Source organism: Aotus nancymaae, unplaced genomic scaffold (genome assembly GCF_030222135.1).
Source record: "Aotus nancymaae isolate 86718 unplaced genomic scaffold, 86718_ANA_hifiasm-v0.15.2.pri h1tg000003l, whole genome shotgun sequence".
Taxonomy (NCBI): domain Eukaryota; kingdom Metazoa; phylum Chordata; class Mammalia; order Primates; family Aotidae; genus Aotus; species Aotus nancymaae.
Genome location: NW_026988414.1, coordinates 39165418 through 39179005, shown reverse-complemented (window position 1 = coordinate 39179005; position 13588 = coordinate 39165418). Strand labels below are relative to the sequence as shown.

The following is a 13588-nucleotide window of genomic DNA, read 5'->3' as shown; positions in this document are numbered from 1 at the left end:
GGAGGCTGAGGTGGGAGGATAGCTTGAGCCCAGGAGGCAGTGGTGTACTGAGACAGCACCACTACACTCCACCCTCGGTGACAGAGTGAGACTCGATCTCAAAAAAAAGTATATAATAACAAACTGTGAAAATCGATCTGAAAGAAAAGAATATTATGAGAAAGAATAATAACAAAAAACTATTTCAGAGTGTGTGGTCAGGTAAGGCCTTTTTGGAAAAGGGACATTTATATAGTCTCCTTTCTATTACCTTTGCTTTCCATTCCTTTACCATGACCATTGCTAAGCCCTGCTCCACACATGAATGAATTGCCGTCACCTCCTGTATTTCCACACATGCCACGCCACACTGACTTTGACAAACATAACTGCCTTATGCTTGCCATCCATTGATCACCTGTGTGCAAGTTTCTCAGGGCAAGTCATGCTCTCCGTGTCAGTCTTAGAAGGAAAAAGGGAGAAGAGGAAGAAGAAAAGAAAGTTTCTTTCCTACATCTGAGCCAAAGAAGGTACAGCGCTCAGTGGGCGGTGAGGAGATTTCTGCTCTGATAGTTCATCACATGACTTCAAAAAAGCACTTCAAATGACACACTTTCTCTAAATATGTCTTAGGCCTCCTAAGAGGAGTTTATTTAGAGACCCAGTTTGAGTCACAATGAAGAGTTGAAAAAACACCCAGGCGGCTGGGTGCAGTGGCTCATCCTGTAATCCCAGCACTTTGGGACGTCAAGGCGGGTGGATTATGAGGTCAGGAGTTTGAGACCAGCCTGGCCAACATGGTGAAACCCTGTCTCTACTACAAATACACAAATTAGCTGGGTGTGATGGCGGGCACCTGTGAGCCCAGCTACTCGGGAGGCTGAGGCAGGAGAATCACTTGAACCTGGGAGGTGGAGGTGGCAGTGAGCGGAGACTGCACCATTGCAAGCCAGCAATGGAGTGAGACATCGTCTCAAAAAACAAAAACAAAAACAGAAAAAACACCTAGGGTCCCTCTGGGATATTTAAAAAATGGACAGATAAAAGAAAATTATGCACAGACCATTCTCTTCCCTTTAAAGAATCTCCACCTGAAAATGAGTGCTCACCTGGCTTTGCATTCCCCACCTGAGGATGAGCACTCACCTGGCTTTGCATGCTTTAAGACTCCTATACGCTTGTTTCCAACATCATCGAAGCTCTTAGCTACCCAAGCCCAGTTCTCCTACGTCAAAGGAACTTGAATTCAGAAGAGAATTTCCAAAGGGTTTAAAGATGGGAACAGAGCCCCTCTGCAGAATAGCAAGAAGTTTACATCCTGGTTATCCGGGGCATTGGGAGCTCGCCTCACCTGCTCTGGATGCTGCAGGGCGCAGACAGATGGCCCCTACCGGGGGATGCTTTGCACACAGACCATCTCCTGGAGGCAGAGGCAGGGAAACTGCTGTAAGGTGGGTGTTGGGATCTTTTTATATTTAGTTTTGTTGTGCTGTGGTTATTGATGTTGTGGTTTTCAGTTCCCTTCCCTCTTAGCTACTCCCCACCTGGGCTAGCCACTCTCTACCCATCACAAGTCCAAGTCTCTGAGAAGGGGCTTCTCCTAGGTCCTCACCAAGGCCTTTTCCCCAGGCCCAGCCTGCCTGCAGTCTCACCAAGGCCAGCAGGGCCCAAGTCTGGGCCCAGGTCCAGTCCCAGACAAGGGTGCTGTGTCTGCTTCTAGATGGGTCAGGCCACCCTGAACCTTCCAGGTACACTGGCCCTAAATGTGTCTGCTTCCTGATGGGTCAGGCCACCCTGAACTTTCCCTGCACTTCCTCCTGTGACCAGATTTGCAGATCAAGGAGAAGAGGAAGAGGCCAAAAATTCTCCACACAGAGCCCTGGGCTCTGAGACCCTGTGGATGGTCACTTGCCTGGTCTACAGCAGAGGTGGTGTCTTTGGATGAGGGTAATGGGAAGCATCCTCCCTCCAGACCCCGCTCCCTTCCTCCGAGCCATACCTATTACGCTGAGCCAGTCACAGCAGACATCTAGGCAGGAGGGACCACTGGTGTGGCCTCACTGCCTTTCCTTGCTCCTTTCACACTGCATACCTGCAGCCTGACCTGTTGAATCACAGTCATTGTTAGGTGAGGGCCAGGACGGGACAGAAGACACTTCACTTGTTACTTTTTACCACTACTGGTCTTTCTGTATCTTATCTTCATATTCCATCTGGCTGGCCTAGTATGGAGTCCACTAGGTCAGCCTTTGACCAAGATACCACACAGAAATACATTTTGGTTCTGTTAACATTCTTGTTAGAAAGCGTGCCATTTTAAGGCAGCGACTCTCAGATGGGAATGCACATAAGGATCAGCTGGGATCTTGCCACAGTGTAGGTTCTGATTTGGTAGTTCTAGGTCAGGATACTCTGCATTTCTAACAAGCTCCTAATACTGCAAAGATGGAAGGGGCCCAGGCTTATATTCTAGGCTCAGATGAGGTCTTGCTTGTTCCGTGAAGATGATCAGAGTGCTGGCGTCAGAATTAATCACTTCATCCATCATTTCCTGAACACCTGGCTCAGCCGTTGTCCCAGGTGCTGGCACAGTCTGCCCACATCTGCTCCCCCACTAGCCTGGGGGCTGTGGGGACACGTAGTTTTTGCAGCCGTACTCCTAGCATGATGGATGCTCAGCAGTTTGTTTGAGCAAATTAATGAACAAATTAATGGCATTTGAAGGCGATTTGCAAAAGGAATAGGTTGTTCATATTTAAGACATTTCCTAAACCATGTTCCTTGGGACAACAATTCTGACACCAATTCAGAGGGGTGTTAATAGAGATTTGTTCAATGTGATGGGGGAATGGGAAGGTTTTGTAGTCACTTAATCCAAAAAATGCTGGATGAAAAATAGACTCCTGAAAAGCTTCTCACAGTCTTTAATAAACTAATGGTCATTGCCAGTGTCCCAGAGTGAGATCCAGTGAGTAGCATTTCCCTCACTTCCTTGACCATAGAGAATATCTCTTGAGAAGCATCTTGCAGGGCTAGTTCCTGAGGAACAGAGGTGGGGGGCACAGTGAGCACTCTAGTGTTCACCCAAGTCTTGCAGACAATTAAGTTACAAAGGTCTAGAGAGTTAATAGCCACTTGATCAGGGGAGAGGGATTTCAGAACTACGATGACTGAGTCATCACACTTTGGAGTTTTGTTTTGTTTTGGGAGGGTTTTGTTTGTTTTTGAGACGGAGTCTTACTCTGTCGCCAAGGCTGGGGTGCAATGGCTCAATCTCGGCTCACTGAAACTTCTGCCTCCCAGGTTCAAGCAATTCTCCTGCCTCAGCCTCCTAAATAGCTGAGATTACAGGCACCTGCCACCACACCCAGCTAATTTTTGTGTTTTTAGTAGAGACGGGGTTTCACCATGTTGGCCAGGCTGGTCTCAAACTCTCAACTTCTGGTGATCTGCCTGGCTCGGCTTCTCAAAGTGCTGGGATTACAGGTGTGAGCCACTGCGCCCTACTTCTTTGGAGTTTCTATCACGCTGCTGTGGGGCTTTCTCTGCTCTTCTGGGTTCCTCTGGGAAGGGAGCATGGGAGAAATTGACTCCCTCTTCCTTATTTGTCCTCTGCAGTAGCTGAGAGAGGGAGGTCAGCAAACCTAGAGAGAAGCAAACTTGGAAGACTGCTTGATACTCAGTCTACTAAAAGACAAAGGACTTGCCAGGTGTGGTGGCGCATGCCTATAGTCCCAGCTACTCAGGTGGCTGAGGTGGGAGGATTGCTTGAGCCCAGGAGTTCTGAGCTGTAGTGCGCTATATGGATCAGTTGTCCACACTAAGTTCGGCATCAATATGGTGACCTCCCGGGAACAGGGGACCACCAGGTTGCCTAAGGAGGAGTGAACCAGACCAGGTCGGAAACAGAGCAGGTCAAAACGCCTGTGCTGATCAGTAGTGGGATGGCGCCTGGGAATAGCCACTGCACTCCAGCCTGGCCAACATAGTGAGACCCCGTCTCTAAAAGTAAATAAATGTAAAAAAAGACAAAGGACTCCAGGAAGTATCTGGAGATAAAGTGTCTCCAGGAGGAGCTTTATTCCAGCTAGAAAGCACTGGAGGATGTCTTTTAAAGGACCATGTAATACAAATCTGTAGCTGAGATTAGGATTAAAATAAAGTGATTAAAAGAAAGGAAACATCTAGAAAAAAAAAAACAACTCAAATGAATCCCAGACTTCATTTATCTTAAAACAGTCATTCTCAACTGGAGTCAATTTTGGTCTCCCATTGGACACTGGACAAGGTCTGGAGACATTTTTGGTTGTCATAACTGAGAAGACGTGCTACTGGCATCTAGTGGGCAGCAGCCAGAGATGCTGCTGAACATCCGACAATGCACAGGGCAGCCCCTTACAACCAAAAATTCTCACGTCCCAAATGTCAGTAGTGCCACCATTGAGAAACTTTGCCTTAAAAGTTGTTTTTAAGTATCATCTTTAATTTATAATTTACAATGGTGCAGAAATTCAGCTGCTGTACCACAAAAAATTGGGAGAAACTTATTTAGTAGAAAAAAATCCAGATTAATAATTTGGTCACTTCATTTGAGAATGTAAAAAAATATATATGGACATCCAAATCTTTGTCAACAATACTATTTTATAAATTTAAAACACATCGCAAACAACACTACCTATTTTGCAAAGAGAGAAGTAAAAGGATTCACAGCAAATATTTCCTTTAATTTAAAAGTTTAGGACATTGCTTAAATGTATTTAATAACTGTTTCAGCACACAGATTTTGAAGGATATTTATTTTTTGTGATGCATCTTTTCATTTGTAAAAATATATGGGGTACATGTGAAATCTTGTTACATGTGTACATAAGGCATAGTGATCAAGTCCACCACCCAAGTACAGTACATTTTTAACTATATTCACCCTACTCTGCTATCAAACAATGAATGTATTCCCTCTGTTTGTACACTTTACCCCACTTCTCTTCATCCTTCCCCCTCCTCCATTCATTCTTCTCAGTCTCTGTTCTTCATATTTCCTCTCTTTACCTCCATGTGATCAAATTTTTTTGGCTCCAACAAACACGTGAGAACATGCTACATTTGTCTTTTTGTGTCTGGCTTATTTCACCCAATATAATGACTGATTTTGGAGGAAATTTATTAAGTCGAAGGGGATAAAAGGATACAAATAAATATGAGTAGGGATGAGGAGGATCCCACTTCTGGCTATATAATTAAAGAGATTCTCACACAACTCCACAGAGACATGTAAGAGGATGTTTTATCTCCAAGTTCTTTGTGATAGCGGAGAGCTGGTTGCAATGAGGCATCTACCATGGGGGGATGAATGTAAGTAAAATGTGATATAAACACACTACAGAATATTCTACCACAGTAACAAGCAATGAACTGGATACACACGCAAGGTCAAGAAATACACGGTTCTGTCCAGGTAATCCTAACACTTTGGGAGGCTGAGGCAAGAGGGTTGCTTGAGCCCAGGAGTATGAGACCAACCTGGGCAAGATGGTGAGACCCTGTCTCTACAAAAAACAAACAAGAACAGAAAAACCCCCAAACTCCATAATGCTGAATGGGAGAAAAAAGAAGTAAGGAACAGAGAGGTCTCCAGCACAATACTATTTTTGGAAATTAAAAATACATACCCACAAAACAGTGCCATATGCTTTTGAGAACACTCACAAATACAACGATTTACAAGTCTTAGTGACCGCATCAACTTTACAGTTGAACTCTTGGAAATTACGCATCACTGCCACCTGGTGGTAGCATTTCAAATTTGTGGCACAATACAGTTTTTAACAAGGTATCATTTACATGCAGCTAAATGCATAGATCTTAATTTGATGATTTGCGACAAGTGAATACTCCAGTGTAATCCCCACACTAAGCAGTATGTAGAGTATTTCATCACCCCAGAAGGTTCTCTCCTACTCTCCCCTGCCCTACCCTGAAAGCAACAACTGATCCGTCTCTGTCACTACAAATTAGCTTCCCCTGTTGTAGAACTTACATATGTGGAATTATAAAGTGCATACTCTTTTGTGTTTGCCTTCTTTCAGGAATCATAATGTTTTTGAGATTCAGTCATGTTGTAGCATTTATCAATAGTTAATTCGTGTTTGTTGCCAGGTGGTATTCCACTGCACAGCTGTACTACAGGTTGTTTATCTGTGCACCGACAAACTGACATTTGGATTGTCTCCACTTTTTGTCTAATACAAATAAAGCTTCTATGAATATTTATGAATAAGCCTTTGTGTAGACATATGCTTTTTATTTACTGTGGATGAAACTGCAAGGTCATAGCATGGATGGATGTGTAATTGTTTAATTGCCAAAAACAATTCTCCACATAAGTTGTATCATTTTACACATCCACCAACAATAAATTTATATCAGCAAGGAAAATGTGAACAACCCAATTTATTTAAATAGGCAAAAAGATGTGACTTGACACTTGAAGATATACAAGTAGCTATAAAGTACATGAAAAAGTGCCCACCATTATTAGTCTTCAGGAAAATGCAAACTAAAATCACAATGAGATATCACTTTACACCCACTAGAATGTTAAAAGCAAAATGTTGAGGATGTGGAGAAACTGGAGGCAACTGGAAATCACATACACACACAGACACACCCCCACACACACCAGCTCTCTTGGGTCACCAGCTCAATTCCTTCACAGAAGGACTCAGCTTGCGACTTGCACATTTCCACATAGGCTACTGTTGGTCACACCTGGAAAGCTGAAAGGCAGAAGGACAAAGCTGATGCTTTGCATTGGTGGCATGGAGCCACTGGAGTGCCAGAGGCGTACGCTGGGGCAGGCTCTTGTGCCTGTTTCTGCTTCTCCTCACCTCTGTCTTCTTCCTTTTCCTAACAGCATCATGTATTAAGTTTTGTCATGAGTCAGGCATTTAATATGTACTTTTTTTTTTTTTTAGTTAGAGACTCACTCTGTCGCCCAGGCTGGGGTACAGTGGTGTGATCTTGGCTCACTGCAACCTCCACCTCTGGGATTCAAGTGATTCTCCTGCCTCAGCCTCCTGAGTAACTGGGATTACAGGTGCCCGCCATCAGTCCAGGCTAATTCTTTTGTAGTTTTAGTAGAGACGATGTTTCACCATTTTGAATTCTTTTTTTTGTTTGTTTGTTTGTTTTTTTCAAAAAAAAAAAGGAAGAAAGAAAGAAAAAAAAAGAATGAAGAAGAGGAAGAAAAAGGAAGAGAGAGAGAGAGAGAATGGGAGTATTGCTTTCTTGCCCAGGCTAGAATGCAGTTTAGAAATGGGTATTGAAAACCTCTTTTATACCAATAATTATACTTAATGATGTAGACAGGAAGGAATAAGGGAAGAAAATAACAAACAAGGAGCCAACCAATATTTCATTTAAACCTATGAAATGCTATGTGATTACTAAGGAGTGATTTACTTCCATTATGTAGTCACTTTTGGAATAGGTGTGAGGTGGTAATATGTGTTTTGTGTATTTAAAGTGGAGAGTTCTATAAATGTTTATTAAGTTTACTTGTTCTGGGTCTAAGTTCAAGTCCTGGATGTCCTTGTTAATTTTCTGTCTCTTTGATCTATAGAATCGTTAGCTCTTCTTGTTACATTGATCCTTTTACCATTATGTAATGTCCTTCTTTGCCTCTTTTGATCTTTGTCGCTTTAAAGTCTATTTTATCAGAGGCGAGAATTGCATCTCCTTCATTTATTTATTTATTTATTTATTTATTTATTTTTACTCCCTGTTTGGTTGGTAAATCTTCCTCCATCCCTTTGTTTTGAGTCTTTATGTATTGTTGCATGTGAGATGGGTCTGGATGCAGCATACCGATGGGTTTTGGCTTTTTGTCCAATTTGAATATATATGAGTTTAATACTGCCATTTGATGCTAGCTGGCTGTTTGCCCATTAGTTGGTGTAAATTTTTCATTGTGTTGATGCTCTTTGCTTTTTGATATATTTTTGGAAAGGCTGATGTTGGTTGTTCCTTTATATGTATAGTGCTTCTTTCAGAAGCTCTTGTAAAGCAGGTCTGTTGGTGGTGAAGTCTCTAAGTACTTGTTTGTTCGCAAAAGATTTAATTTTTCCTTCGCTTGTAAAGCTTAGTTTGGCTGGATAGGAAATTCTGGGTTGAAAGTTCTTTTCTTTAAGGATGTTAAATATTGGTCCCCACTCTTTTCTGGCTTGTAGGGTTTCTGCTGAGAGATCTGCTGTAAGTCTGATAGGTTTCCCTTTGTGGGTAACCTGACCTTTCTCTCTGGCTGCCCTTAGTATTTTCTCCTTCATTTCAACCCTAATAAATCTGGTGATTATGTGCCTTGGGGTTGGTCTTCTTGAAGTGGTGTTCTCTGTATTACCTGGAGTTGAATATTACCCTGCCTTGCTAGGTTGGAAAAGTTTTCCTGAATGATATCCTGAAGAGTATTTTCCAACTTGGATTCATTCTCTTCGTCACACTCAGGTACACCTATCAAACGTAAATTAGGTCTTTTCACATAGTCCCATATTTCCTGGAGACTTTGCTCATTCCTTTTTATCATTTTTTCTCCAATCTTGTCTTCTCATTTCATTTCACTGAGCCGGTCCTCGACTTCTGATATCCTTTCTTATGCTTAATCAATTTGACTGTTTAAACTTGTACATACTTCGCGAAGTTCTCATGTGGTGTTTTTCAGCTCCATCAATTCACTTATATTCCTCTCTAAATTGTCCATTCTCGTTAGCATTTCGTCACACCTTTTTTCAAGGTTCTTAGTTTCTTTGCATTGGGTTAGAACAAGTTCTTTTAATTCACAGAAGTTTCTTATCACCCACCTTTTGAAACCCGCTTCTGATAATGGAACACACTCGTTCTCCATTAAGCCTTGTTCCGTTGTTGATGAGGAACTGCGATCCCCTGTAGAGGGAGAGGCATTCTGATTTTGAGTATTCTCTGCCTTTTTAGGCTGGTTTCTTCCCTTCATTATATATTTATCCCTCTGTCATCTTTGTAATTACCGACTCGCTAACTAGGTCTCTGAGCGGACATCCAACTTGTTGATTTCCAGTGCCGAAATCTGAGCAATCCACTGCGCCGGCCAAAACAGCGGTGTTAAGATTGATGGTGCTTTTCTGCCCGGGAATCTCCGGACTCTGTACCAAGAACCGCCGCGCCAGCCACAAGAGTCGCCCTGGCGACCCGTGGGGCTCCTCCGCTGGGAATCTCTTGGTCCATGAGCAACAAAAATTCATCTGAAAGTGTGGCGTCCTCTCGTTCTCTGCGCTTTCACTGGGAGCTACGATCCCAAGCTGCTAGTGATCAGCCATCTTGGATCTCTCTCCCGGTTCCACCATTTTGGCTAGGCTGGTTTCGAACTCCTGACCTCAAATGATCCTCCCCCCTTGGCCTTCCAAAGTTCTGGGATTACAGGCAAGAGCCACCTCGCCCAGCCCCAATATATACTTTTTAATACAACACTTCAAGGTAGGCATTATTATTATCGTTGTCATTTTCGAGACAGGGTCTCACTCTGTAGGTCAGGCAGGAGTGCAGTGGGGCTCACTACAGCCTCGACCTCTGGGCTCAATTAATCCTCCCACCTCAGCCTCCCGAGTAGCTGGGACTATAGGCATGTGCTACCGTGCCTGGCTAATTTTTAAATGTGTTGTCAAGACGGTGTCTCACTATATTGCCCAGGCTAATCACAAACTCCTGGGCTCGAGCAATCCTCTCACCTCAGCCTCCCAAAAATGCTGGGATGATAGGCACAAGCCACAGAACCCGGCCACGCATTATTAATCCTATTTCACAGATGAGGGAATTTGGGTTCTTGAGTTGAGGAATTTGCTTAAGGTCATAGAGCTCTGGATTTATGTCCCATGGCTGCAGTAACAAATTACCACAAACTCAAAGGCTTCAAACATCAATGTATGCTGTTCCCCTTGTGGGTCAGAGTCTGAAATTGGGGGCAGGCCTGCATTCCCTCTGGGGACCCTAGGGAAGAAACCGTCCCTTGCCCTTGCCAGCTTCTTGGGGCTGTCTCCACCCCTGGGCTCCAGGCCTGCATCACCCCCATTCTGCTTCCATCATCACAGCTCCTTCTGACTCTCCTGCCTCCCTCTTATGAGAAACTTACAGCCCAAGTTCACCCAGGTAACCCAGGATAACCTCCACATCTCAAGATCCTTCCTTTGATCACAGATGCAGAATCCCTTTTGCCATGTGAGGTAACATATTCATAGGTTTGGGGGATAAGGAGGTAGGTATTTGGGGGGCATGGGAGCATCACTCTGCCTATCACAGTTATCGGTGGCCAAGTCAGGGTTCAAACCCAGTTCTGTCGTATTCATGAATCTGGGATCTTTCTCCAAACCACACTACCCCTTTCCTCAATCCTTCCTCTCCTTGGAGCTGTCCTGGGTTCCCAGCAAGCACAGATTCTCAGAAAGGGACAGCAGAAGACCCTAAGGCTGGACACATCAGGAGGAGGAGCTTCTGGCGAGAGTCCAAGGGCTTCTTTTCAAATCTGGGAGGGAAGAAGAAGGGAGAGGGCAGGAGACTTCACAGCCATACCCCATTCACCATAAAGGGAGGGCGAGGGTGGCCCTCAGGGCCAGGCATGAGAGGTTCTGCGAAGGGAGCACTGCACCCTCTGAACAGAAGCAGTTAGAACTTAATCTTCCCTCCCTCCCTCCCTTCCTTCCTTCCCTCCTTTCTTTCTCTCTTTCTTTCTTGGCAAAATAAATTAACTTGGCCAGTTTTAAAATTAAACTAAAATTTTTTAATTGAGTATTTACCAAAAATCTGTAGTATTTAAACTCCCTAGCCTGGTATTCCTAAGCCTTCGCCCAGGCCACCTCATCCTTGTCACTCACTGTTGAAGCGAGCTGGGTCGTTTCTGTTCCCGTCTCACTTTTCCACCTCCTTGCCTGTATTCGTGCTGCTCCTCTGCCTACAATTCCTGTGTTCAAGTGTTCCCTCTTCCGGAGCCCTCCCTGGCTTTCCCTGCAGTGCCCACAGCCTGGACTTTGCAGATGTCATGAAGGTTACTAATCAGTGGACCTTAAATTATTGTACAGGTAAGCCCAATGTAGTCACACAAGTCCTTACAAAGAGAGACCTTTCTTTACCTGATAGCTGATGGGAGATCAGAGATTGGAAGCATGAGATGGATTTGATATGCCATTGTTGGTTTGAAGACGAAGAGGTCCACATGTCAAGAAAGCAGGGACTTCTGTCTTATAATTGCAAGAAACTGAATTCTGCCAATAACCTGAATGAGCATGGAAGCAAATCCTCTCTGAGTTGAGCCTTCAGATACAAACTCAGACAAGGTGACACCTTGATTTTGGTCATATGAAGCCCTGAGCAAGAGATCCAGGGGAGCCACACCGTGCCCAGACTTCTGGCATAGAACTGTCAGGCAATAAATAGGTGTGGCTTACACCACCGATTCCGTGGTGATCAGTTACAGCAGCATAGAAAGCAAATACACTCAGGTAAAATGAGAAAAATAAAAACGACACAATGAGGTTTTCCTTAAAGTTAATTCCATTTGAAAAACTATCCTTAATTTACAGATAAGATCCTTTGTAGTTTAATGGTGTTAAAACATTTTTCTGTTATAAAAGGATAGAAATGAGAGAGGTTTTGTTTTCAATGTCCTGACATAACAAAATAGAAAAAATTTCCACCCTATATAAGTTTCTGTTCCCCGGCGTGTGAAATCCCAACATCTAGGCATTGCTAATCTAGCCCCACACTCTTATTTTCAGAAGCAGAGCCTGAGGACTAGAGAGGAGAAGGGATTTGCCCTCTTTCTTGCCAGGATTAGGAGAGGGATTTCTGGATTTCCGGTTTTTCAGCGTTCAAATAGTCTAGAGAACTCAACTCAACAGGAGAAGAGAAGGTTAAAGCTAACAGCATTCTAGAAAAGACCATTTCCCCCAGGACAACGCCACAAGCCCAGGTCTCCTCCAGATCAGAGCTCTTGGCTTGAAGCAAGAGAAACAACCTACTGGCACCAAGCATGCTTCAGTGGCTCCCCCAAAGGGAGCAAAGATGCAGTGAATAACAAAATAAATCACATGGATCTATCTGTCCCATATTCGATGCTATTTTCCCTTATCCTAGTTTCTAATGCTGTATCTTCTTTTTTTTTTTTTTTTGGAGACGGAGTTTCACTCTTGTTACCCAGGCTGGAGTGCAATGGCGCGATCTCGGCTCACCGCAACCTCCGCCTCCTGGGTTCAGGCAATTCTCCTGCCTCAGCCTCCTGAGTAGCTGGGATTACAGGCACGCGCCACTATGCCCAGCTAATTTTTTGTATTTTTAGTAGAGACGGGGTTTCACCATGTTGACCAGGATGGTCTCGATCTCTTGACCTCGTGATCCACCCGCCTCGGCCTCCCAAAGTGCTGGGATTACAGGCTTGAGCCACCGCGCCCGGCATGCTGTATCTTCTTACCTGACATGATTCATGTCCCAAATAGATGGACTTTCCAGTTCACCAAAGGTGAATTTTGGGGGTGGATCAGCTTAGAGCTTTTTCAACTCAGCCCTTCAGGGGCCTAGAGTCTCTTCAAGGGAGTCACAGGAAGCAAATCCATCCTTTTAAAGGGCTAGCGTCCCGCGGCCCTGAACTGGCGCGCTGGAGGAGAGCTGCGGCGTTCCCCGAGGTTTAGGGCTCACAAGGCTCACATCGCGGCCCAGCCCTGTGATCCAGCTTCCTCAGTATTCGCGCTGCACCACTCAGCATGACTTGCGGCTTACGTCCCAGGACAAAGGGGGCTCGTCCTTTTTTTTTTTTTTTTTTTTTTGAGACGGAGTTTCGCTCTTGTTACCCAGGCTGGAGTGCAATGGCGCGATCTCGGCTCACCGCAACCTCCGCCTCCTGGGTTCAGGCAATTCTTCCTGCCTCAGCCTTCTGAGTAGCTGGGATTACAGGCACGCGCCACCGTGCCCAGCTAATTTTCTGTATTTTTAGTAGAGACGGGGTTTCACCATGTTGACCAGGATGGTCTCGATCTCTTGACCTCGTGATCCACCCGCCTCGGCCTCCCAGTGCTGGGATTACAGGCGTGAGCCACCGCGCCCGGCCGCTTGTCCTTTCTTGAAAGTCCTACTGCGCGAAAACGAAGCCCTTCTCTGGCTGCCTGCCCTCCGGGAGAAGCTGCGCCCCCTCAGGCTCCAGGGCTCCGGGCGCCTGCCGCCGCCCATTCCCGGCGTGCACCTGGAAGTCCCGAGCTCGGGCCCCGCCTTAGCCACCCCCTCCATCGCCCCGCCCCGCTCCACCGCACCTGCGTAGTGGGCCGTCGGCGCCCGGCGCCGGGGCGGCAGTTGCAGTCGGTTGGGCGCAGAGCACGGGTTTGCTGGCTGCTAGGGAGCCGGCGGCGTCCGCGGAGAGGGAGCGGGGCGGGGGAGACGCCTTCTGGCTCGGGCTGGGGCCGGCGGGACAGGCGGGAGCGCGAACGAGCGACGGCGGAAACCGCGGGCCTGTGGACGGCGGCTTCAGCGGCCAGCAGGTAAGGTCCGCGCGGGGGCGAGCGTGGGTCGTGCAAATCCGTGAGGGGGTGCGGATTGCGGGCGG

The 13588-nt window shown here is 45.6% G+C and overlaps 1 long non-coding RNA gene across 1 annotated transcript; it reads right to left on the bottom strand.

The window, feature by feature from the left end:
* Window positions 1-4759: 4759 nt before the first annotated feature.
* Window positions 4760-13171, bottom strand: LOC135276647 (uncharacterized). Its single transcript, XR_010344182.1, has 2 exons — window positions 11130-13171; window positions 4760-10525 (listed from the first exon to the last, which is right to left on the bottom strand). It is a non-coding gene; the product is annotated as an uncharacterized LOC135276647 (long non-coding RNA).
* Between the last annotated feature and the right edge of the window lie 417 nt (window positions 13172-13588).